Raw genomic sequence first — 15,579 nt, 5'->3', positions numbered from 1 at the left:
TATTTGTATATTTAAATTTTACATATTTTATTACGTTTTTTAAAAAAAGTTTCTTTAATGACATGGAGTGTTTGTTATTTAATTAGTTCTTTTATGCGATACAATGTTTTTTAAAAAAAGAACCTTTATGATGTTAATTAAGTGATGTCATTAAATATTTTGGTATTTAAGGGGAAATTATAGATGTTGTAGTAGATTCTGATGAAGTCCCTGCTTTGAGGGAAGAAAGTGCTCAATCTGAATTTCTTGTTGGATGTGGATTTGTGTTTCGTAATAAACTGGAGGATTTGTGTGTATCCGGCTGCAGCAGTGTATCTCTTTTTGTGTTTTGGTAGTCTCTTACACTGCTTTTGGCTCTGTTTTTTTTTTTTTTGTTTGTTCATAGGGTTAAACTATTCCTGGCGCCATAAAATCTGCTCTTCAAATTTTCCCTTAGAACTAGCCAGTTTTTTAGTTTTAGCACTCAAATCTATTTCTTTAAGCTCAGCACTTGTTCAGAACCCATTGTAAGCACTAAATAAGCTACAAATTATTACAGCACCCAACTTTCCTCACTTGTCTAGAGGTAAACACTTTTTAGTACTTAATAAATAAGCACCTATCCAGGGATGTCTAAGGGTCAGCTCCCAGTGTTTTCTCCTGTGTACCTGATGAATCTGAGCATCTTGGGGCAATGCAGAAATTGCTTTATGTAAACAGACACCCTCTCCTTCTACCACCCAACACTACATTCTGTGAGAGATGCACTTATATAGCCAAACTGGAAGCAAAGCTCTCTTCACCCAAGACTGGACTAGACAGTCAAGAGGAGAAGGTAAACACTTGCACCACCCCACACTCATCATATAGTCCCTCAAAACCTACGCCACCAAAACACACACACATAGCAACACAAAACACACATCTACATTCATGGAGGCTCCCATAAAAAATCTGCTCAAACAACAGAGACCTCCAAAGCAGAAACACATGCAACCTCCACCCCCCCCAACACAACCCAAATGACACATAGCCCACAAACTCAGTGTGCCACTCAACCACAGCCCATAAGGCATAACAACGTACCCAACACTCTAGTCATAGGTGACTCAGTAGTCAGGCACACTGACGTTCCACTCACCAGGCAAAACAAGGAGAAAGTTACTGTCAGCTGCTTGTCAGATGCCAGGATCTGCCAGATAATGCATGCACTCAGGTCGCTCCACAACAAGTACAAATATGGCTGTGTCATTGTCCATGTTGGTGTGAATGATCTGAGATGTACCTCCCTGGACTACATGAAAAGAGACATGGAGGAACTCTCCAATCTTGTAGCCCAGGCAGGTATGACCCTAGCCATGAAAAGCATCCTGTCATCACCTAGAATGATACCACAGTACAAGGACAAAATGATTGACTTCAACAATTGGCTAAGCTTCTGGTGTCATTCTAAGGGGATACAGTATCTGTCTGCCTGGGATGACATGATTGACAGCCCATGATGCTTTGCCAGAGATGGCCTGCACCTGTCGCCCTTGGGGTTCCGGATACTGGCTAAGGCTCTTCCCACCCTTATAGTGCCTTTTTTAGGCAAGGTTCAAATGACAAATTCACCACCATAACAGGTACAAGCAAGCAAAATCTGTGGGTAATGCTACTCATTGCTAGTAGTCTAAACCTCAAAATTCGAGGCACTCCTTAAAATGGAGAACATTGACATCTGTGCAGTGACAGAGACCTGGTTCAAGGCTTCACAGAGCACCCCTGCATTACCAGGCTATAATTCATACCTTACCTTTTGGCCACCTAACCGGGACCTAAACACTAAAGGTGGAGGTGTGTCCATATTCATTAAGGATATTCACACCTCCAGACTATTTGCTCAGCATAATGCATCCGAGATTAACCAAGTGCAACTAACTCTGGGCAAGACCACAATCCAAATTGTAACTTGCTACAGATCACCCACCATGCCCCAGGATTCCCACTCCTCATTTCTTGATACACTGGAAAATATTAGGGTACAACCCAACACCCTAATAATGGGCGATTTCAACTACCGCACAATTAACTGGGAAAACTACTCATGTACCAACTCTTTTGCTCAACATTTTCTGGAATTCATAAATTCCAATGCCTTAAATCAACTTATCCACGCCCCCACCAGGGCCAGCAATATCCTAGACCTGGTCATTACCAACATGGGCTACTGGTGTTCCACACCAGAGGTCAATTCCTCGTTGGTCAGATCCGACTACAAGCTAATCAGCCTAAACATCCACATCCTGCCCCCACCCCCCATTAGGAAAACCACCATAAAAAATTTCTCCAAAGCCAACTTCACGCTTCTTAAGACAGAAGTGGCAAACTTCACGACACCCATGCAGACGGACAATAGAGGTACAACTGCTGAATCCTACACAAATGCACTTTATAAGCACTTACACGAGTATATGGATCATGCTATCCCTAACTGAACCAAGATGCTATCCTCCAAAAAAAAGGAAGCCACTCTGGTGAAACCCCTGCCATAAACAAACTCTACAACAGAAGAAAGAAACTGTTGCAAAAATGAGTAAAATCCCATGACTGGAAGAAGTCCCTGGTCAGCCTCAGTAAGAAGCTGAGATCCCTCATAAAATCCTCCAAAGCTAGTTATGAAAACAAAATTGCCACTGATTCTAAAGACAACCACAAAGCATTCTATAGCTATGTCAAGAATCTCAATGGCAACACTCAGGTCTGCTCCAAGTTACAGCACAATGGCACTAAATATACAGAACCAACTAATATTGCCAACATCCTGGCAGATAGGTTCAGTGCTAACTTTACCCCCTCACCCCCTAAAGGGCCCATCTCTATACCAGAAGAATGCAATGTTCCTGTAACCACAGCTGCACAGGTAAAAACCACACTCTCCAAAGCCATGAACACAGCATCCATGGGACCTGACAACATCCCAGGCTGCGTTCTACATGGACTACAGAATGAACTGGCACCTCACCTAAGCACCATGTTCAATCATAGCCTCACCTCAGGGTTTGTGGCCACTGAATGGTGCACAGCAATGGTTATCCAACTCTGCAAAGGGGGAGCCACCACAGACCTTAGGAACTTCTGCCTCATTAGTCTAATGAGCCTGGTCTGCAAGGCCATGTAACATATCATCATGGAACTTATAAACAAAGACATTGGTAATCTCCCAACTCTGGACCCCACCCAGTTCGGGTTTGTAAAAGGCAGATCATATCTCCTAAACTTGATTGACTTCCTTGAAGCAGTCACCAAAGCCGTAGATGAGGGTAAGGTGGTTTACAAAGCCTCTCAAGATCTTGCCAAGGCTTTCGACACCATCCCCCTCTCTGGAATTATAGATAAACTCACTAAACTAGGTACAAATCCCTATGTCACAAGATGGGTTGCCAAATAGCTCACTGACAGAACCCACACTGTGAAAGTAGCAGACTCCAAATCTGACTTCAGACCAGTGACAAGTGGAGTACCACAGGATTCAGTCCTGGGTCCTCTCCCATTTGGTATCTACTTTTCTGAAGTACAGGCTAATACAGAAGGTCTTTGGCTAATGAAGCTTGCAGATGACTGCAAACTAGGAACCATAATTGAAACTCCTGATGATGTGGACATCCTACAAACGGGCCTCACTGAGACAGATGCCTGGTGTCAAAGCCATGGCTTCAAGCTCAAGGCCAAAAAGTGCATTGTCATCCCCTTTGGTAAAAACTCTGTACCCATGAGCTACCACATAGGTGGTAGTCTACTTAACACCGAAAGTATGATAAGAGACCTTGGGACACAGGTGGACAGTAGTCTCTCCTTTGATAAGCACATCACCACAGTAGTCAGGAAGTCCTTCTACATGGCACACCTCATCACAAAAGGTTTCTCATCCAGGAAAAAAGAGGTCATTGTTCCCCTCTACTCGTCACTCACTAGATTCATTATTGAGTACATCGCCCCTTTTGGTATGTACCTCACAAGACATCTACAACAACTGGAAAGGCCACAAAAATACCTCACAAAGAGGATTACTGGCCTGAAACAGATGCCCTACGCAGACCATCTGAAAACCTCCATCTTTACTCCATCACATTCGCCTACTCAGAGGTGATCTCTGCCTAACATACAAAGCTATGTCAAACCCAGAGCTGTTGGACATGCTTCACATAAAGAAATCCCAATCTCTCCGAGCTACATGCTCTAGGGACTTAAACCTTGTCACCACAATAAACAAAATATTCTGGAGAGATAGATTCCTGTCCCAGAGACTTCCCATACCCTGGAACAAACTACCTATCTATATAAAAAAAGCTCCTCATTAACACTATTCAAGAAAGATCTTGATGACTGGATGGGAAATAGGAAATTCACCCTGGGGATCACCTCTGTGGCTCTGCTCAACAGGGGCACAGGAAATAATTTTCTTGGGTGGCGAAAGCCCGGGTACCTTTTTTGGCTAGGCTTGTATAGGCCCTAGGGCCAATAGCCTAGTACCTACCTATGAACCTATGAACCTATGAACACAGCCCTGCATATTGTACACATGCTACAATCTATCCTGCTACCTTGGCCAGCTCAGGTAATCTGTGCTCCACAGTTATTATGCCTACACATACATGTTACTACATTTCTACATAGGATTGGGGGGGGGGAACATTTGTCGTTTACTACATTTCTACATAGGATTGGGGGGCACACCAAATTGTTACCATATTTCTACATTGGATTGGGGAGGGCACACCTGACTGTTACTACATTTCTACATAAGATTGGGGGGCACACCTGACTGTTACTACATTTCTACATAGGACTGGTGGGGGGCACACCTGACTGTTACTACATTTCTACATAGGATCGGGAGGCACACCTGACTGTTACTACATTTCTACATAGGATTGGGGGGGCACACCTGGCACTTGTACACATTTGCTATGACTGTAGTGGTATTTCAGGTACTCCATTTCATTCTGTATTCTGACCTATCATGCTGACTAGAGGCATATCAGTGTACTACAGGTCTTGGGTTTGATTGACCTACATTTCAGTTTCTGACTTCTTACCCTTCAGAACTAACATCCCACTGCTTGACCTGTTGTAGTCTGTCTGTGTAGGTCTGGGGGGGGATGTTCTCCATAGCCATCACTCAGTGGCCTTAGCACAGCCTTTGTTTGTGTTTGTCTACACCTGTCCTGCTGGCTGCGATGGCTGTTGGGTATGTGAGCCTCCCTGACTGACGTGTGTGTTGTATGGACACACATGTGGCCCAGCACAGTTCCTGCAGTGAGTTTTGTCACCTTGTCTAGCACTGGCTACTGTGGTGACACCAGTATTTGTTACAGATCTCATGCTACCACCATAGGTGTCTACTATCTGCTGGCATCCCATTCAGCCATCCGATTCCCTTGCATGCTCACATCCATACCATAGATACAAGTAACAACACATACTACTCCATTCGGCAATTGATAGGAGGAGGGACTTACCTTGTGGCTGTGCCAGTTTGATACACTCCCTATACATGGTTAAGCACAGGTAGTGTCATGTTTGGCATTCATTTTACTGTATATGTGAGTCAGAGGGAGGTGTCATTCCCTGAGTTCCTACCATGTCAGTGTATGTGCTATGCGTTGCCTCTTTGCCATGGCCTGGGCATACTGGGCATGCCTCCTTCTGCCTACTGGGGCAGGCTCAAGTTGTTCCTCCTCTGAGTCACTCTGTGCCTGTACAGGCCTTGGCAATGGTGGGAGGCTGTGTGGCCCTGCCCTGTGCTGTTCCTGCTGCAGCTGTTTCCGCAGAATCATATTGTGTAACATGGCACATACAATGACAATTTGGGTACATGTAGCTGGTGAGTACTGCAAAGCTCCACCGGATGTGTCCAGGCACTGGAACTGTGACTTAAGCATCCCAAACACATGCTCTATTATGATTTTGGTCTGTGCATGTGCCTCATTATGGAGTTCTTGTTCGGCTGTGTGTGCATTTCTGATGGGTGTCATCAGTCATGGCTCCAATGCATAACCAGCATCCCTCACAAGGTGACCATAAGGGATGGCTCCATTGGCAAATCTGTGGTACAGCTGTGTCAGATGCCAGATGTGGGAATCGTGATAGCTTCCAGGGCAGCCAGCACACAAATTCAGTATAATGCCCCTGTGCATCACACACAACCTGGCAGTTGATGGAGGGGAGGCCCTTGTGGTTGATGGAGATCCTACCCCACTCAGCAGGTGGTGCTTTGATGCATATGTGCATGCAGTCTATAGCACCCACTACCTCAGGGTATTCTGCTATTGGTGGAAGAGATGCATATTGCTGGCCAATGCCTCACGGGTGTTGTGGAAATATACGTGCTCACCAGCATGTGCTGACATGGCATCCAGGAACTGGTGGAGTACCCTGGATGCTGATGCCTGTGAGATCCCCATGATATCCACAGTTGGCCTTTGGAAGGTACCTGTGGCTAGTATTCTTATGTCTACACATGCCTTAGTATCCACTAGGATGGGTTCCCCTCTGTTGGTTCTGTGTGTGAGGTGTGGCTGGCACAGCTCAACAATTTGCTATAGGAGGTCCCTGTCCACCCTATAGTGCTCCACTATCTCCAGCCCATTTAGCCCCTGGTAGGTTACCCTGGGTCTGTACACTCTTCTCCTTCTCCTCACTGTGGGTTGGTCATCACCATTCTCATCCTCCCCACCCTCAGCCTCTTCCACATGTTGATTTCTGATAGCTGCTGTAGCCCCTATCATTTTGTTGCATTTGTTTCATAAAATTTCCCCACTTGTGTACACCGGTGGTGTAGAGTTTGTGGGAAAAACCAGAGGGAAAGGTGTTTGCATAGTTTATAATGGTGTGCTAGGCTGGGCTCATCTGCTGCATGTGTATTTGGCTGATTCTGATACATTTCACCTGCCAGCTATGCTAGTTCTCCTTGATTACCTTCCTAATGCTGTTTTCCCTTCCCATTGTCTTCCTGTCTAAGCCCCGAGGCACGCCGCGCACAGTGCTCAGATGTGTATGGAGCTGCTATTTCCTGGTTTGCTTTCTTTTCCTTTAAAACATGGTGTGTGGGCCGCACACCTGCTTAGGCAATGTAAAGAGTGCCTAGGCAGCCTCAGACACACCCCCTTGCTTAGCTCTGCTAAGCTAAGGGCAATCCTGAGCCACAGGGCTCCAATAAGCTTACAATATGCCTGACACACCCGTCTATGATGTCAGCTAGCTCCTATGCTTGCACCATGGTCTTCCTGCACTGACACGGTTGGGTGCAGGCTAGCCATGAGGGGGGATCTGGGATTCAGTATCATTCCCCTCATTTGCATAGGATTGCCTGCTAATGCCTATTTACAAGTCCCACACTGAGCCTTCCCCCTTAGCAACCACTCTTTACTGGCCATGTTGTCTTCTGTCTGCCATTGAGTCTAATGGCAAAATTGTGATTTTGGATAAAATGCTTATTTCAAGCTTTTTTTTTTTTAATTTTTGGCCCGATTCCATTTGCGCGCTGCGGCCCTATGCTTAAACAGCCGAAATCAGCTAAAAAAAATGAAAGTTATTTTTTTTCCAACTGTTTTCCATGCCAGTGGCCATATATTTGGCCATTGGCATGGTTTCCACATTATATACACCCTTTATTTGGAGCTGTTATGACACTGTTTTGTAGTTTGCAGAAATGTACTCAGTTACTAACCAAGTACATTTCTGCAGACTACACTAGTCCTGCACGGCTGGCTGCCAGGTTCCTGGATCACAAATTCACCTCATTTGCATGGTTTTCTCCTGCAAATGGGGTTATTTGCATACAGGAGTTGTGTTTGTGCAGGAATAATATAGGAGCACTCGTGCACATCCTGGGAGCTTATTCCTGGATCACACGGTGGCCATATTGCCTCCAGCAGCTCCTGCACTATTCCTGCACGCTGTACAGAGCTTGCTGAATCCTGGGGAAAGTCTTTATTGCTGATGTTTGCACTGTATTCACAGTATGCACTTCAACTCTTCCTATAGATATTTCTGCTTTATTTTTTGCATCAGCTACCTATAAATCTTACTGCACCAATTGATTTCATCTTTTACTTTTTGTGAAACAAGTCCAAGCTCCACAGAATCCACAAATGTGATTAATCACACTATAAAGTACTTTCTCATGCCTGTAGCTGGACTGCTTACACAGAGTGTGATGATTGACTACAATCATTTATTACTAGGCATCATCTTCACTGCAATACAAGCATCACTAGTATGATTTTTATTTATGCTGGTCATTTTACGTTTTATTTTCCCTTCATTTTTACTCAGATCTTTTATTATGCATACTTGTACTTCCTTGATTATGCTTTAAGTTCACTTGCTCTGCATCCACCTTGTACTTTTAACAAGTATCATGTCTCCTTTTAATAACCTACCTCAGAATTGATAATTTCTGCTCTCCCAGGACCTTGCTGACACCCAGCTGTCCCATTCATTCTGGTTCCATGGAAGCCAGGCACTCTTGGGCTGGATGAGAGCTCTATGGGTCTATTCATTCCTATCTGGGAATCCCAGTCAACTCATCATTCAGTGATGAGAGTTGGGAAGCAGGAAGTGAGCTAGCCTTTTGCTTCTGAGGGTGGTCTAACCCCACTCCCCCACTGGAAGCACCCCTCTCCCCTTTCATGACTCTCCTGAGCCTGTTATTGCAATCCCCAGAATGGAAGCATGCCTCCATATGCTGCATTCTCCTCTGATTATGAACCGTGACTGTGCAGGATCAGATGCCTCGGTCTCCACTAGGTAGCATTAGGTGCTCCTACTAGAGGTCACCCTATGTGGCACAATGATGTCTCCCTCTTCCCAGGATAGGTTAGGTGAGTCAGCAGTAGCTGCTCCCTCCCCTCTTCCCCACTAGGGTCCTACAGGCACCCAAGGTGCTAATCAAACTCGGGCTGCCTGCAACGTAGTCAGGATTTTCTCTCTCTATGCCACAGCACTGGATCTGACTTGATCATTTTTGATACAATGCCACACACAATTCTATCTCATATCACTGAATCATGAAAGCCTATAAACTTATAGGTAGTATTCAAAATCAAACAGTACAGTATGTTATATGAAACAGTGTGGTTAGTGGCAACATGCAGGGGGATGTCAATGCAGACACATGTAAAGCAACTGTACTATTGAGAAAATATCTCAGTATGTATTGGATGCAAAAAGACACATAAAAGGCAAAAGACTGTAAACATGCAAACAAGAGTTATCTTTTATGAAAATGATGAGAATGCAAATTGATGAGTGATTCAGAAATGTAAATTCATGAGATGAGTTGTTGCAATCAGCTATTCTGATTTCCAGAGTGGTTTGCCCGCGGCTAGCATTCTGTCATCTCTAAGACAGTGACAAGTTTGACCAGTGCTATGTCAAAACAGATGCCATACAGCAGTCACTAGACATGTGCCACACTCAATTGAAATCATGGGGGATGTGTGAAATGCCTTCTCCAGCAGGAACTAAGGTCTGTGTTGCATTAACCATCTTTGTTATGGGGAAGACTGGGTGATCCAAAAAGGGATACAACAGGAGTCTTGCAAGCATGGTCCTCTTCCTTGACATGATGATACAGAATGTGGAGGAATATATTTACCACAGTGTACAGGTTGCCGATGTTGTATCCCCAGTTTACCTGGAGGACAAATATGTGGTTGTTTTCACATAAGTACAGCAGTCACTTCAGTAGGGCTGTATCCTACAGTACTAGCACATGTCTATTAACTGGTACATCCCTTACAGATATCCATGCTTTAGTCACCAGTCTAGCCTCTGCATCCAAGACACTGCCAGCTATGAGGGCTTCATCACATTCCCCAGACACAGGTGCCAGGAACTCCTCCATCTTGAATTAATAGACTCCTTGATTTTGATGCCACCCCCCCCACCAGCCAGTTTGTATCTGCTGACTATCTGTGCCTTGGTTTTTGCATAAACTGTCATACTGTCACCCTGCAAAGTAACTGTGGTAATTTCATGCAACAGAATTCACATCCTGCACCAGTCCCTGCCACACTTGCTAAAGGAAGGCTTTATTTGCCCTGCCCTTCTCAAGGATGTACCATATGTGTGTAAGGCCTGTAGTAGCACCTTTATGTCTGATATGAACTTTTTCTAGTCATGTATGATCCTTTAGTTTCATAGCAATACATGCACACCTGTGGGTACAAATGCAAATTAGTGAGTGCCTGCTGATATGGGGCCCTAGACCCATTCAGTGATTACAAGCTTCACTGCTGCCATTCTTTCAACATGCAGACTATGTACCATAGTGTGACAGCACTGAGCATGCTACCAAAGTGTGGCATGTACTGAGCACAGGCTAGGACCAAATGAATGCTGGCCACACAGGCCCTGAAGCATATTCTGTAGGCAGTATGCAAGTGGCCTGCTACAGTCAATCCTGCACAGATGGATGTCTCTTGCCTGACCTTTTACCATGCTTCATGTAACCCCCCAGCTGCCTTCTACCCTGCCCTATTTAACATGCTTTGTTGCAATGCACTCCTGCAATACTACCACCTCTGCCACTCTGTACTTTGGCCCCTGTCAGTGTGGCCTCCCATAACAGATTTACAGATCGATCTGCTCTGTGCTCTATCCTCAGTCATTGTTTCCCTAACACATGCTAGTACCCTACAGTTATAAAGATAGACAAAATCCGATAGCACTTGCTGATAGCATAGGCTGTACCATGCATCTTGGCATGACTAACCTTTCTTTTTGATTAACTCTAGCCCGTCTGTGAGGCTATCAACTAAGAACTTTTGTTCTTATTAGAAAGCAAAAACTTCAATATTTGAAAACATACATATTAATTTAATAGGTTTTAGGGGGGGTTGGCAAATTTGTTTGTTCTGTTTGCGGGCTTTGTACTGTGTGGCATAGGTTCCAATGGATATGACAAGAAACAGCTGTATAAAAGACCAACCTGCCGAACAGTATATGCATGTAGCATAAAAGCTGGAACTAGACATTTAACAAAAAAGCAGTTATACATAAAAGGTGGTAATAATAACTATATAAGAAAATGATGCTTTCTGTAATGTCTTTCAATCTGAATGGTCTTACAGATAAATATAAAAAAGAGAGTAGTGAACTATATTAAAAATATAGAGTACAAATAGCTATGCTACAGGAGATACACCTGGAAATAACTGAACATGTGAATTTGATAAAGAAAGGTTTTCAGGAGGGTTATTCAGTGGAATATCTGGGGCAAAGGAAAAGAGAAATACTTAAATCAATTGCAAGAGGAGCTCCAACAGTGATAGAAGAGGAAAAAAAGATAATAATGGAAGATACATAGTACTAAGGGGCTACTGCCTATGGAGGAGGATTCACTGGCACGAATTTACATTCCACCTAAAACTGCTATAATGGAGCTTAAGAAAAGTCGGGGAGAAATAACATTGATGATCCAGAGGGAAGCAGAATGTAAGAAAATGCTACTGTTATTGGTGGGTCTTTATACAGAGAAAGCATTTGACAGAGTAGACTGGGACTTCATGACCAAGGCAATAGAAGCATTTGCTTCCCCTGATATAATTATAAGGTTGATTATGAGTATATATGAGGGATCGGAGGTGAAAATTAAAGTGGGTGGCATCCTGTCTTATAACTTTGGCTTGAGTAAGTAACTTCTGCATGGTAGCCCACTTTCCCCTTTGTTGTTTGCATTATATTTAAAACCACTGGCAAAGAAAATAAGGGACTCAGAAATTCAAGGATATAATTGGTATGGTAGTAAGGAAAAGTTGGCTCTATTTGCAGATGATATTATTTTATACATGACCAAACCAGAAAGGGACATTACAGTGCTGTGGAACATTTTAAGATAGATTCAAATCTTCTTGGGATACAAAATGAATGAAGCTAAAACAAATGCAATAGCGGTAAATTATGTACCCACACACAAATTGGTCCAGCAATATCCATATTTATGGAGACATGATAATATGAAGTATTTAGGAGTATGGATTACAAATGACTCCGTTAAGGCAGCTAAGGGTATATGGGAAGACACTAAGCAGAAGATAATACAAAAATTGAGAAACTGGAAGATTTGTTATATGGATATGGATAGTAAGATACAAGCAATAAGCAATTAAAATGTTTTAGTCCCTTTAGTCTTCCACACAGGCATATTTTATCAACCAGAGGAGAAGCTGTGGAAAGCAATTAAAAAAGAGTTGAAAGATTTCATCTGGGAATGGAAAACAGCAATGGTAAAGTTGGATAAGCTGATTCTTCCAATAGAACAAGGCAGACTAGGATTACCCAATTTGGGGGTATTTTAGAGCAACACAGTTAAGGCTCTTACACATAATACAAGCAGAAAACTATAATTCAAAGTGGGAAGGAATGATGATGATACAGGGGGGAAGCTCAAGAAATAAGGAAAGATTGGGAGTTTGGATGCAGACTCTTAAGGAGAACAACAAAAAACATACAGAGTATTATATTCATAAAATAGTAGGGAGTATTCTACGAAGTAAACCAGCACAAAAATGGAGAAGAGATTCTGACGATAGGGATGACTGTAGTTAGGGATACAGATAATAAACAAGAGGGGGCTGGAATTTATTGGAGAAAACTGGCAAAGGAACCAAGGTATTGAGAGCAAATAACTTGAAAGGGAAAGGTAATAGAATGGGAAGAGGCCAAGAATGAATTTGGACTGCAGGCTACATATTACCTTCCCTATCAAGGACTGATGTGGATAGGCAAAGAGAAAGAAACAAAGGGTCCTAAAGGAAAGACCAGCACTGGTAGAGTTTTTAATAGAATCTAGAACAGAAGCTGCCATTAAAAATGGAATAATTAGTGGAACATGCAAAATATTGCATGATAATTATAAGAATAAATCAGATGAGGTTAGAAATGATTGGTAAGATAGAATGGATAAGCAAATCACAAATAGACAATGGAGGGATATATGTATGTCTCCCAAATATGTAACAAAGTCTAGAAGATTAAGGATCTTTGGAAGTGTTTACATAGGTATTTTTATACACCAAGTAGACTCCAAAGAATGTTTCCTCAGGTGGATAGCAAATGTTGGAGATGTGACAGGCAAGAAAGAGGTGGCTGGGAACATATTTTTGGGCATGTAGTGAGCTAGTGGACTTTAGGGATTCCCAACAGACTGCTCTGTCGAAGATGCAGATGAGTGGATTGTATTGACTGGGGGGATGATTTTTTGAGCTATGATATAGAATCAGAATTGTCTAGACATAGTAATGCCTTGCTGAGTCTAATATTGGTGCCTGCCAAAAAAGCAATTACTAGAAAATGGAAATCAAAGTCTAGACTAACTTAATTAGAAGTAGTGAATATATTAACAGAGATAAAACAACTGGAATTGGAATCTTTAGAGAAGAGACTATGTGAACTATATAGGAAAATGGGAATTGTGGGAACAATATATGCAGAGAAGGAATGAGATTTAAAAGGCAGGATTTGAATGAGCCGTATAGTGCTTAACTGACAATGACTGGATAGATTATAAGTGATGTATAATGTTTGTAACAAGTTCTTTCAATGGTGTGTGTGATGTATAATATTTGCAACTAAAGTGGTGTGAATGTTGTTTGTTATTCGTTTATATGAATACAAGATTGCCTATGTTATATGTAATAGTTTAATAAAGATGATTATTGGAAACAAATACATGCCAGTACCCTGTCCTGCTAACTGCTTTGGCACCCCTGTGGCAGTTACTGTCCCTGTTGTCTCTATACCCACATGTGCTCACTGCAGTCCTTGAAAATATTATCTGTGATGTTTCCGTCATATTTTCTATACGGGTCTAAAGTCTCTGTAATCCATTATATTATAATCCCTAGACTTCTTATCATAAAGTGGTCTCCAGCACAATGGTGGCCATGATTTTTATTATATTAAAAATGGGTCTTGTAGTGCTGTTAAATTATGTTAGTGATATGATTTTGCATAGTTTTTTCTGAATCGCAGCTTTAATATGATTCAATACCAGCTCTAGTCCATGCTATGATGCTCATGTCTGCCCATTCTCAGGCTTGCAGGGCACATATGCTGAGATCAAGTGCATAGCTATTGTGATGTCTGGTCATGTAAATGTTCATCACATCTTGCAATTAAGAAAGGTGGCCATGGTATTGTGGAGCTGAACTGTGCTACTATATGAATGGCCATGCTACTGTTCAGTAGCATCATATTACTATGAAACCTAACCACGATATTTTTTATTGGCATTGTTCTCTTGTACATCTGCATAGCATTGCTATGCTGTCACTGATGCACAACATCTGATGTTGAATACATCTGGCACTTTGCATCAGGCTACCGTTTTTCTCCTAATGTAGACCTGTAGACTGGACACTTCCTCTTCAAGAACTGAGCTTGGCAGAGCTTGTGCATGGTGTAGCAGGGAATGCCAAATCTTTTTCCACTTGCTGCCAACACTGCAGGGAACACCTGCTGAGTAATTACATTGTGAGCGCTCACTTTATAAGACAGATGTCAGACAGCAGCTTGACATGAAGGTGAGTGATCCTAGTAGTGGTGTCATGCAGACCGTGTTTGCCAACTGGGATGAAGAGGTTAGGGCGAAACAGCCACCTTATCTTTGTAAGTAGTCTATTTGTACATTGACACTGTGTGTTAGGCCTAGCACCTGCAACTGTAATTGTCTTCACTTGTTAGGGATATGCAGCAGCAGGGGAGATCAATACAATAGGGTGCCTGTCAGAGGAGACAGAAGAGTCTTTCCAGATGGCAGGATAAGTGTGGTATATTAATAGCAATTCTATGGTGTTTACTTGTGTCTGGTACACAATGCTAAATGCATTATATTTATCTGTTTTTTTTTTCTTTATCTAATTTTCTGGTTTAGCACTACTATTTTGTTTTTCTCCTTTTACTTTTTTCTACAGGGTTAGCTATGTTGCATGCAATGGTGAGGCTACAGTCAAAGTGTTCTGTATGGTCACTATACCTACCTCTGGGTCCTTGCATTCCTCCAGTCTGCAAGATGACAACGGTCACTGTCCAGATGGTGACCTGTAGGCTCACTGGTGGCCACCATATCCACCTCTGGGGAGGGAGGTTGAATTCATCTGACAGTGGTGCCGAGGGGACCCTCCTCAGTTGCCTGATGGGAAATACTGCAGCTGGTAAGGACAGAGGTAGGCCAGAGGCTGGATGCTGCACTGGAACCCTGGAGTGTCACCTTGTACAGCTAGTTAAGCTGTACTCTGTTTGGACCCAACCAGTGGGCTACTGGAGGAATCACCTGCCCTTTATGTCCTCTAAGAAGGTGACTGACATCAGGACAAGTTTGCTTCTGGGCCAGGCTGACAGAGTTTCTATATTCCACAGTCTCCCTCAACACCTCAACATTGTGTTCATCTTTCTTTTGCATTTCTCCTCATCCCCTCTTTGTCATCCAATCCTCTCCATCATTACTTGTCCAACCTTTGTCAGTCCATTTCTATCCCTTGTGGCCTCACCCTTATGTGTAGCCCCCTCTCCCTGTTAGTCTTTATCATCTACTTTTGGCTGTAGTTTTGC

The sequence above is a fragment of the Protopterus annectens genome, chromosome 3.part1 (assembly GCF_019279795.1).
Source record: "Protopterus annectens isolate FY-2018-M chromosome 3.part1, PAN1.0, whole genome shotgun sequence".
NCBI lineage: Eukaryota > Metazoa > Chordata > Ceratodontiformes > Protopteridae > Protopterus > Protopterus annectens.
Note: the sequence above shows the minus strand (reverse complement) of the source record.